The sequence below is a fragment of the Rhinatrema bivittatum genome, chromosome 5, assembly GCF_901001135.1.
Source record: "Rhinatrema bivittatum chromosome 5, aRhiBiv1.1, whole genome shotgun sequence".
NCBI classification, from domain to species: domain Eukaryota; kingdom Metazoa; phylum Chordata; class Amphibia; order Gymnophiona; family Rhinatrematidae; genus Rhinatrema; species Rhinatrema bivittatum.
Genome location: NC_042619.1, coordinates 127,478,482 through 127,489,787, shown reverse-complemented (window position 1 = coordinate 127,489,787; position 11,306 = coordinate 127,478,482). Strand labels below are relative to the sequence as shown.

Genomic DNA, 11,306 nt, shown 5'->3' with positions numbered 1-11,306 from the left:
CCTGCTTTGGGGGGAGGAAGCGGAAGCTGTGCGCGGTGCTTCCGCTCCCCCCCTCCCACCGCAAACAGGAAGATCGGTCGGCCATATGGTTGCAGGACCGCTTCCCCACGTGAGCAGTGATGGCGCGCCAAGCATGGGTTCTCCTCTTCACTGTCGCGGGGATGGGATCCCCGCGACAGCCTTGCAGTTCTGGTGTCAGTTGGGTGGGCCTGGGTCTAAATTGGGTGGGCAGCTGCCCACCCAGGCCCACCCGTGGCTACGCCACTGCCCGAGGGGTCCACCCCCGGGGATGAAGCTGCACCCGTTCCTCCCGGGACAGGACGTACCCGGGCAGGTACTTGGGAGACCCCTAATGCTGAACCTACCGGATCAGGAGGGCCCTGCGTAGTGGGCTGTAGCCGAGGTGTTTTGGCCGGAGGGGGGCCCGGAGGCAGCCCCCCCACCGGAGCTGACAAGCCCTGCAAGTATGCACTGTGCATTAAGTATAAATTCGGGCGACAATCTGGGCATGGCCGGGGGGTGGGGGCACTGAAAAGGCGCCCTCCGTGGGCCCCGGCAAGCCCTCCTCCGGTGATAAAATCAGTGGGGAAGCCGCTCTGAACTCCGTCCTGCGCTGAAAGTGAGCCGGCAGCATGCTGCGAGCTCAAAATGGCCGCCGTTCCCGCCATAGGTGGTGAAGTGGCCGGCCCGGGCCGAGCAGACAAAAAAGAAAAGGTACTGAGGGGCTGCGAGGTGCCTTCCCCCCTGAGGAGGCATCTAGCGCAGATCCCCTCCCACACAATGTGGGACCCCGGCTCGCCGCAGGCAGAGCACCGGGACGGCCGCGGCATGAAGATCGCCGGGAAAATAGCAAAAAATGCTGTGGGGGGGGGGGGGGGGGGCCCTGGAGGAAAATGAAAAGTGCCGCGGGGGGCCTGATCGGCCGCGCTACCCGCCAAGGAACGCCCCACAGGCTCAGGGGAATCCTCCCTCCCTGCAGCAGTGGCCCCGGGGAAAACTCGTCACGGGGTGGAGGAGACACGTGGAGAGGCTGGCACCACTGGCTTCCACGGGGCACCAGCGCTAGTCCAAAATAAACCTGAAAGGAAAATACACACAAAAATAAACTCCGAACTTACCCCCGGTCAGAGCAGAAAGGAGAACGAGAGAGGGAGAGAGAACAGACTAGCCAAAGCCATGCCTCCCCAAAAATTGGCAAACTTTTTTTTTTTGTAAAACTTGATCCAACTTAAAGAAACTAAAGACAGAAGAAAGAAGCAAAAAAACTAATTCCCTGCTATCCTGGGGAAGCCACTGGTTCCCCCAACTCGCATCTGCTGGAGTCAGAAAGATACTGAGCTCCTGCAGAGGGTGTACTCGCCTATAGGGTGACATTCCTTGAAGTCTGTTCTGACTCCATCTGCTGGATGGGGGACATAACCCACCGTCTGGACTGATCCTGGTACGTACAGGGAACGGCTGCTCCAGCACTCAACATACTGAATTACAGTTCTCAAACAGGTCCCCCTGTCTCTTGTTTGGACCATTACTTCTTTTGCATCTCCCTCCTGTTGTGTGGCAATAACTGGAATAAAGGGGTTGAGAATATAAAATAGGGGAAAAAAAAATCTTGGCTAGTTGTGAAGGACAGCTTCTGGGGCTAGTCTGGCTCTGGATCCATATGTCTCCAAGAAGCAAAAATGAACAGGTCAAAAACAATGAGTCCAACTTTCAAAGTCTGAGAAAAAAATGAATGTAATATTTTACAATATGCAGTGGTGCCCCTAAGGAGAAAGTTGCTAAAGATAGACTCAAAGTTTACCTATCTATTACAACACTGACACAGAGGAATGACTTTGACGATGGCTCTCAAAATTTAATTAACTTTACTGTCATTTTGCAGAATCTTTGAATGCATTAAACCACAAGAATTCATTAGGCACAGTATTATCAGATGGATCGTGATTCCATGTTGTATAAATAGTTTATTTAAAGCATTTGTTTCTTAAATGAAACAGTAGTTGAGGTGTAGATTACACTTGCTTTGTAAGTAAAATTAAATTAAAATGTTAATACTTTCTCCATTTTTCGAGCTAATCTTGAACAAAAAAGATAATCGGATACATAAAAATATTTAAAAGCTAATCATACCCCCTAGTGTATTACTGCTCCTTTCTTTGAAAAGGAAGAACAGAAGGCTATTCTACAGAAGCCACTGTCAGACGAGGGCATTAATATAGAGCTGAAGTATTTAATTGTTTTTCCTGTTTACTTACTTACAGTTTTAAAATCCATTATTTTTATTTGCTGACGTTTGTGCCTGTCTCGCTCTGGAAATTTTAAATTTACGCTTATTGGAAGAGGAATAAAAGAAAGCTCCGTTTGGGCATAATGGTATCTGAAATGACAGAGAAATTAGCAGTGGTAATTTTCTTTAAAAAAAAAGTAAAGTTCCCAGCCGCAGTTAGTGGCAGCTTCTATCTTCCAATCCAACTGCACACACGAAAGGGAAGCGAATAAAAACAAGGAATTCTAAGCATAGAAACGGGCGTTGGTAATCCTAATGGCTGTTGCTATCTGCAAAGATGCAACAGGCATGCACCATAAGAGCCATTATCTGTACTTTCGTTCCAGGATGCAGGAAACTACAGATATTAACTTATTCTTGCCAAATTATTACTTTTTTTTTTTTTTTAAAGAGATCTCACCTTGTAAATAAAAATAAAATAATGTAATTTCATTATGGATAAAGTAGAAGGCCAACACTAACGACTGCAAATGTGAAGTAGTTAACTCAGGCCAGAATACCTATTCTCAAACAAATACATATTACAAAATGTTACTATTGAGGAAACTTAGGAAGGTTGATGGGTTAAGATTTCACTCTTGGACTATCGCGACGTTGTCCTGCCGTTCATATTTTTCATAGTTCAACCTTTTCTGCCCAAGATAAAAATGGCTGCCAAACTTGGCAGGGCTAGAAATATTCTACTGTCTCTCCGATCTACAATGACTTGGGCGGAGCGCTCTTCCTTCCCCTGCTTCCGTGGCGTTGTGGTTTGTGACACTGGCAGTTGTTCGCGAGGCTGGAAGGCAGGGTTGCCAGGTTCTCATGAAAGAACAAGCACTTTTTTCCAAAAAAAGCCCAAAACACCTGAAATTGAAACACCAATGTCTGAGTCGCATAGATGACAAAGGAGCTTAGCTTTTTGCATGTTTCTCTGTTTTAGCATGTTGCAGAAGGTCTGCATGATGTGCACGAATGTCACACTTACAAAATTTGCACGTAGCCTTATTCTCATTGCTGAAAACAGGCTGAATCCATGCTTTTAGTTCACGTTCCTCTTTCCATGTTTTGCAGTACTTTTTACTGTATTTAGCCCAGTTCTTTACTGTAGCCATAGTAGATCAAAACTATTTAGTAGTGTAGCAGCCAAGGACAGAAACAGTAGGTATAGACTGGCTTTCTTACAGAGGTGATCTTCTACAGGGAGATGAAAGAAAAAAAAAAGCAAAATTAGAGGAAAGCAAAGTGGTGTAGAAAAATAAAAATAGCATTACAAGTTTCCATGTCACATTTTTTTACCTGTAGTCAGCAGGTATGGACAAGCTTTCTTTTTGTCAAAATAAGGGTTTTTTATTTTATAAAAAAATAGATGAAATCAGATGGAGTAGAACAAATTGGAGAAATTACTTACCTGATAATTTTGTTTTCCTTAGTGTAGCAGATGGACTCAGGACCAATGGGTATAGTGTACTCCTGTTAGCAGCTGGAGACGGATTAGATTTCAATCTGACGTCAGCCCCTAGTACAGTGATGGCCAACCTTTTGCGCTCAGTGTGTCAAAATTCATAAAAAAAAACAGAGCATAACTCGGGTGGTGTCACTTCTAGAAAAATCCATAATTTTGTGATATTTGTAGCTCTAATATTAACAAAAAGTTATAATTTTAATATGTTCTGTATTTATTAATAAAGCAAACAATTATTTACCTTACCTGCTTAGTGACTTTTTTGCTGAACTTCATTGGCTAAATCTTCAATTAAAAACACTCTCTCCCCCTCCCCCCAAACTCTCACTCCCCTGGATTTTCTCATACACACTCATGCTCTCACACTCACTGGTTCCCTCACACACACAATGAACCCCAGGCAGGCTCCCATTCATTTTCACACCACTCCCGCTCCATCCTCCAGGCAGGCACCCATGCATTCATACACATACACCCCCATGCAGAGTCCCATTCATTCACATGCACACACTAAAGGCAGACCCCCCTCTCTTTTGCCAGCAACCTCAGAGCCTCTCTCATTCCTCTGCTGCCACTGTCACTGCTACCACATGGCTATTAGGGAGGTGCCGATTACTGCTACTGACACTGAAGCCCATTCTGCTGCCTCCTCTGTGCAGGCCCCGTGGGCTTCCATTTTCTCCAAGCTGATCTCGTACATTGTGAGATCCGCACAGAGAAAGTGCTATTCTTGCACATTCCCAAAGATTACATGTGCCAATCACTAAAAAGTAATTTATTTTGTTTTTTACCTTTGCTGTCTGATCTTCATTTTCTAATTGGTTGGTCACAGGCTTTTTTTTCCCCACCTTTCCTTTATTTTTTCCCACCTTCCCTTTATTTTTTGCCAATTCCTTTTATATTGTCTTTTCTGTTTCTTTTCTCTCCATCTTCTTCCCTCAAACACAGGTTCTCATTCTCACATGCTCTTCTCTCACACACACACACAGGCTCTCACTGTCACATGCTCTCTCTCATACAATCATTCATACACACAGGCTCTCACTGGCACATGCTGTCTGACACACACACAGGCTCTCTCTCACTCCCACATGCTGTCTCTGCAAACATTCAAGTCCTCACTTTCACACACAATCTCTCAACTCAACTCATACACGTGCACACACACACACACACACACACACCCGCTCTCTACAGACCCTCAGCCTCTCTCTCACCTCTGGGTCTCCTCTTCACGGGTCGTCGCAGGATGGGCTCTGCGGCAGCCCTGCTACCAGACCTCTTCCTCTTCTCGGGCCGCTGCGATTTGGGATTCGCGGCTGCCCATAAACGCAAGCGCTGCTCCTCTTCTGCACGTGCCGATGCTTCACCTCCTTCCAGCCCATGTGGCTCCGGCAACATTTACTTCCGGGGCCGCACAGGCAGGAAGGAGGAGGAGCATCAGCACGTTTAAACATGATCTTTTTCTTCGGGCCGCGGCCCTGCCTATCGCTGCGCCCGGGGGCATTGGGGGGGTGGAGGGGATACTAAAAAACTAGTTTTAAAGGGTTGGCGCAGCCGATTAAAAAAAAAAAATTCCCGATAGTCCACGAAACGCTGCGCGTGTCAGCAAAAAGTCTCGGCGTGTCACCTCTGACACGGTTGTCATAGGTTAGCCATCACTGCCCTAGTACACATACCCCTGCAGGAAGTGCAGCTCCTCAGTATTCTTCCTTGAAAAGTGTTGTGGATATATTTGTGACTGACTGATTAACTTCATATTATGGTTAACTTAACTAACTTGTTAGATCGTTTAAACTCGATTAAACGTGATTAACTTGAACTGATTGGTTACTATAGCTGGAGACTGCCAGTGTACTCAACCGGAAAGCGTCGACACCGGGCAGGGTGGACGTCTTAGGTAAATAAAGACATGGCTTACCCGTAACTCATTGGCACAATGCCTCAGGGCAGCCCAGGGTGGGATGCTGAGTCCATCTGTCTACACTAAGGAAAACGAAATTCAGGTAAGTAATTTCTCCATTTCCTAGCGTTTAGCAGATGGACTCAGGACCAATGGGATGTATAAAAGCTACTCCCGAATCGGGTGGGAGGCTGCCCGTGGTCCACTTAGAATTGTCCTTGCAAATGCCGTGTCCTCCTGAGTCTGTACGTCCAGACGGTAAAATCTGGAGAAAGTGTGGATAGAGGACCACGTTGCCGCTCTGCAGATGTCCCCAGGTGACAGCATTCTAGTCTCTGCCCAGGACACCGCCTGGGCTCTGGTTGAATGGGCCTTGACTTGTAGAGGTGGTGGTTTTCCTGCTTCTATGTAGGCCACCTTAATGACTTCTTTGATCCAGCGGGCAATGGTTGCCCGCGAGGCCGCTTCCCCTTGCCTCTTTCCGCTGTGAAGGACGAAAAGGTGGTCTGTCTTTCGTACCGGTTCCGACCTTTCCAAATATCTGGCTAGGAGTCTGCCGATGTCGAGGTGACGTAGGCTACGGTCTTTTCCCGAGTTCTTCACGCCGTCCATCGTTGGTAGTGCGATGGTTTGGTTGAGGTGGAAGTGTGAGACCACTTTGGGGAGGAAGGAGGGAACTGTGCATAGTTGGATGGACCCCGGGGTGAATCTGAAGAACGGTTCACGGCAGGACAGTGCTTGTAGCTCCGAGATGCGGCGGGCCGAACACACGGCCAGCAAGAACACTGTCTTTAAGGTTAACAGACGGAGAGATAGGCCTCTGAGGGGTCTGAAGGCGGATCCCGCTAGGAACTCCAAGAGGAGGTTGAGGTTCCACAGAGGTACCATCCACCTTAGAGGTGGGCGAATGTGTTTGACTCCTTTCAAGAAGCGTGATACATCCGGGTGCGAGGCTATGCTGTTGCCCTCGCTCCTGGAGCCATAGCATGACAATGCTGCTATCTGTACCTTGATGGAATTGAGGGACAGACCCTTCTGTAGCCCATTCTGTAAGAATTCCAGGATCACGGGAACTCTGGAGGGGCGTGGCTTGACGTTGTGGTCTTCGCACTAGGCCTTGAAGACTCTCCAAATCCTTATGTACGTTAGAGATGTGGAGAACTTGCATGCTCGGAGTATCTATTACTGCCCCCGAGTATCCGCTCTTCCTCAGTCGAGCCCTCTCAATGGCCAGACCGTAAGCGAGAATTGAGTCGGGTCCTCGTGAAGGATCGGGCCTTATTGGAGCAGTTCTCTGTGCGGCAGCAGGGGTAGTGGGTTCCCTGCCAGCAGTCTTCTCATGTCTGCGTACCAGGGTCTTCTTGGCCAATCCGGGGCCACCAGGAGAACTAGTCCCCTGTATCTTGTGAATGATTGCGCCCTGCAAGGGCCACGGTGGGGGAAAGCGTATAGAAGGGTCCCCGGAGGCCAGGGCTGTACCAGGGCATCGATCCCCTGGGACTGCAGGTCCTGTCTGCAGCTGAAGTATCTGGGTACTTGAGCGTTGGATCTGCTTGCCAGAAGTTCCATGTTTGGGATCCCCCACCGATTCACTATCATTTGGAAGGCTGTGGATGACTGTTTCCATTCTCCTGGGTTTAGACTTTCTCTGCTGAGGAAGTCTGCCTCGATGTTGTCTTTCCCGGCAATGTGGACGGCCGAGATCTCCTGGAGATTTGCTTCCGCCCACGCCATCAGGAGGTCTATTTCTAGGGACACCTGTTGGCTTCTGGTTCCGCCCTGTTGGTTGATGTAGGCCACCGTTGTGGCGTTGTCAGACATCACTCTGACCGCTTTGCCTCGAAGTCTGTGGGCAAACCGCAGGCAGGCTAATCTGGCTGCCCGCGCTTCTGGGTGGTTGATGTTCCATCCCGCCTCTTCTGCGTTCCACTGCCCTTGGGCGGTCAGCTCTTCGCAGTGTGCTCCCCATCCGTGTAGGCTGGCATCTGTGGTGAGCAGGGTCCAGGTTGGGGAGGATAGGCTTGATCCCCAGCTCAGGTGGCTGTTCTGCAGCTACCACCGTAGCTGGGTCCGGACGCTGCCCGGCAGTGGAAGGCGTACGGTGTAGTTCTGGGACCATGGACTCCACAGTGTTAGAAGTGAGCGCTGTAGAGGTCTCGTGTGCTCGCGCCCATGGCACTACTTCCAGCGTGGACGCCATCAGTCCGAGGACTTGCGGGTAATCCCATGCTGTGGGACAAGGAACGCTCAGCAAGGTCTGAAGCCGGCCCCGCAGCTTTGACCTCCTCGCGACACCAAGGCCGACCTTGTCTTCCTTGGTGTCGAATTGGACTCCAAGGTATTCCAGTGACTGTGCGGGCTGTAGGGAGCTTTTGTTTATGTTGACCACCCATCCTAGGCTTTCCAGTAGTGCTATGACTCTGCGCTGGTTCCTCTCTTGGTGTGCTTGTTCCGAAAGGACTGGTTCCTGCCCGTAGGGCGGGGTGCTCGATAGTTGCTTTTGAAAGGGTTGAAGCGCTGTGAGCTTCTGCCTCTGGTGGATCTGTGGAAGGGACGCTGGTTTCTCTTAGTCTTCTCTTCCGGCAGGCACGGTAATGGGGAGTCACCCCATTTGTTGGCCAGTTTCTCTAGTTCGCTGCCGAAGAGGAGGGATCCTTTGAAGGGCATCTTTGTTAGACTCGTCTTGGAAGAGGCGTCCGCCGACCAATTTCGGAGCCAGAGCTGTCTTCTGGCTGCCACAGTGGACGAGACTCCTCTGGCTGTTGTACGCACTAGATTGGAAGCCGCGTCGGTGAGACAGGACAGAGTTGATTCCATGTCCTCTCCCGGGGTGCTGTTCCTGGCTTGAGATAGGCAGGCCGCAATCTGAAGGGACAGAGCTGCAACCTCGAATGACTGCTTTAGCAAGGCTTCTAGGCGCCGGTCATGAGCGTCCTTGAGCGCCACTCCTACCTCCACTGGGATGGTAGTGCGCTTAGCGACCCGCAGACCATGGCGTCCACCCTAGGGCACGCCAGGAGTTCTTTGGTCGCTGGGTCCAGGGGATACATGGCAGACAGTACTCGACCCCCTTTGAATGAGGACTCTGGAGCATTCCACTCTAGGTCAATTAGCTGTTGTGCCGCCTGTAAGAGAGGAAAATGGCGAGACGTCTGACGAAGGCCCTCCAGCAGGGGGTTCATTCTAGGTTCCCCTGAGGGCCCTTGGCCCGGGATAGCGAGTTCCGTTAGACATTGGGATACTAGGTCCAGGAGCTCATCCTTTGTGAAGAAGCATCTCATGGTTCGGTGTGGCTCTGTCCCCGGGGGGAGTTCCCCCTTCTTCCAGGGGCTCAATTTCCTCTTCAGAGTGGTCTGTGTCCCCGTAGGCGGAACTTCTGGACGGTGTGGACCTGTGCCTAGGCCTCGAGGGTCCTGGGGCATAAGGGTCCTCCGGAGGCACCTGTGGCTGGACCTCCCAGGGTTCAGTTTGCATCCTGACAAAAGGCGTGAATCCCCTTGAACAGCTCCACCCAGGATATCGAAGCTGGGTCTAAGTTGAGGGGCGCCGGTTCTCTGGGAGCCCCCGAGTGTGGGGTGGACTCCCTGGGGCCTGCTAGGTCTGGGGTGCCCCCTGAAGATCTAGCATTGGGCCCTGGCTGGGAACGACCCTGGCCTGGATATCCCAGGGCCTCCTCCAACTGTGCGCACAGGGTGTCGGCCTCCTCGCTCTGTGCAGCTCTGACGTGGCATGCTTGGCAGAGGCCTTGCGCTTTTATGCCCGACTCTGGAGGTGCCATGACTGTGGCCGCGTGAGCTCTTGTGCGCTCCAGTGTGCCTCAGATATGCGCAGAGATGTGCGCCTAGCCGCAGATATGCGCCTTGTTCCATGCGCGCGAGGTATTATGTGCGCCTAAGTTTATGCGCCCAAGGGACTTGTGCGCCTAGCTCAATTTGTGCGCTCGAGTTGAACGGCGAGGCGAGTCTGGTCAAGATGGCGACGGCGAGCATGCGGGCAATATGGCGACCTCCTCGGAGGGTCTCCACGTGGATAGACCCTCGAACAGCCGGGGCCTAGCCCTGCTAGGGCGGATCAACCCGGCAGCACTGGCTCCGATCGGCGGCCTGTGCACCTCTTCGATCCTCGGAGACCGTTTACATAGATTTCTACCTTACCTTGTCTTCGGCGCTTCCCGGTTTCGTCCCGGGCGGTCTCTGGTTGCGGGGGGGGAGAGGGCAAATACCTTCACCGTCGCGCTCGAGGAATGCACCCGCTGCCTCTCAGCCGTGCCCAAAATCGGGGGCTAAGTCCCTGCTGAGATTCGGCCACCGGACCGAGGCTCACCTCTGACGGACCACGGAAATCACCTCGGGAATCTCAACTGGGGGAGGGACCCGAGAGTATCACCGCAGGAGAGCGGGGCTAGTCTTCAGGTAAACTTTTCTTCTTAAATTTGGGTTTTTCCTTGAATTTTGGTTCTAACACTCAGAGAGCGTGCAGATAGTCCCTAACTGCTTTGGAGACGGAAAATACTGAGGAGCTGCACTTCCTGCAGGGGTATATGTACTAGGGGCTGATGTCAGATTGAAATCTGATCAGTCTCCAACTGCTAACAGGAGTTCACTATACCCATTGGTCCTGAGTCCATCTGCTACACCCTAGAAAATAAAAGATACCAGCCCCTCACACTCATTCCCCCCCTCCGAGCACATCCCTGGCCCCCACACACTCACTCATTCCCCTCTCCCCTCCGAGCACATCTCTGGCCCCCACACTCTCTCTCATTCATTCCCCCCCTCCGAGCACATCTCTGGCCCCCCACACTCTCTCTCATTCATTCCCCCCTCCGAGCACATCTCTGGCCCCCACACTCTCTCATTCATTCCCCCCCTCCGAGCACATCTCTGGCCCCCACACTCTCTCTCATTCATTCCCCCCTCCGAGCACATCTCTGGCCCCCACACTCTCTCATTCATTCCCCCCTCCGAGCACATCTCTGGCCCCCCACACTCTCTCTCATTCATACCCCCCTCCGAGCACATCTCTGGCCCCCACACTCTCTCTCATTCATACCCCCCTCCGAGCACATCTCTGGCCCCCACACTCTCTCTCATTCATTCCCCCCTCCGAGCACATCTCTGGCCCCCACACTCTCTCTCATTCATTCCCCCCTCCGAGCACATCTCTGGCCCCCACACGCTCTCTCATTCATACCCCCCTCCGAGCACATCTCTGGCCCCCACACGCTCTCTCATTCATACCCCCCTCCGAGCACATCTCTGGCCCCCACACTCTCTCTCATTCATTCCCCCCTCCGAGCACATCTCTGGCCCCCACACTCTCTCTCATTCATTCCCCCCTCCGAGCACATCTCTGGCCCCCACACTCTCTCTCATTCATACCCCCCTCCGAGCACATCTCTGGCCCCCACACTCTCTCTCATTCATACCCCCCTCCGAGCACATCTCTGGCCCCCACACTCTTATTCATTCCCCCCTCCCAACATACTAATTCCTCCCCTCCTGATACCTGGCTGCTGTTCGAGGTCTGCCAATAAAAATGTGCTCGTGAAGTATCCATCAACAAGGCTTGCAGCTCACTATTTGAATCCTGCTCTGATTGGCTTACTGCTGCAATATAGGTATAGGGTGTGCCGGATATGGACAGGCTTCATCCCAGCAGCAGCCAATCAC

General features: G+C 51.6%; 1 long non-coding RNA gene across 1 annotated transcript; it reads right to left on the bottom strand.

The window, feature by feature from the left end:
- Positions 1-2,607: 2,607 nt before the first annotated feature.
- LOC115092213 lies at positions 2,608-11,278 on the bottom strand. The gene is made up of 2 exons (XR_003856946.1): positions 11,143-11,278; positions 2,608-3,463 (listed from the first exon to the last, which is right to left on the bottom strand). It is a non-coding gene; the product is annotated as an uncharacterized LOC115092213 (long non-coding RNA).
- Between the last annotated feature and the right edge of the window lie 28 nt (positions 11,279-11,306).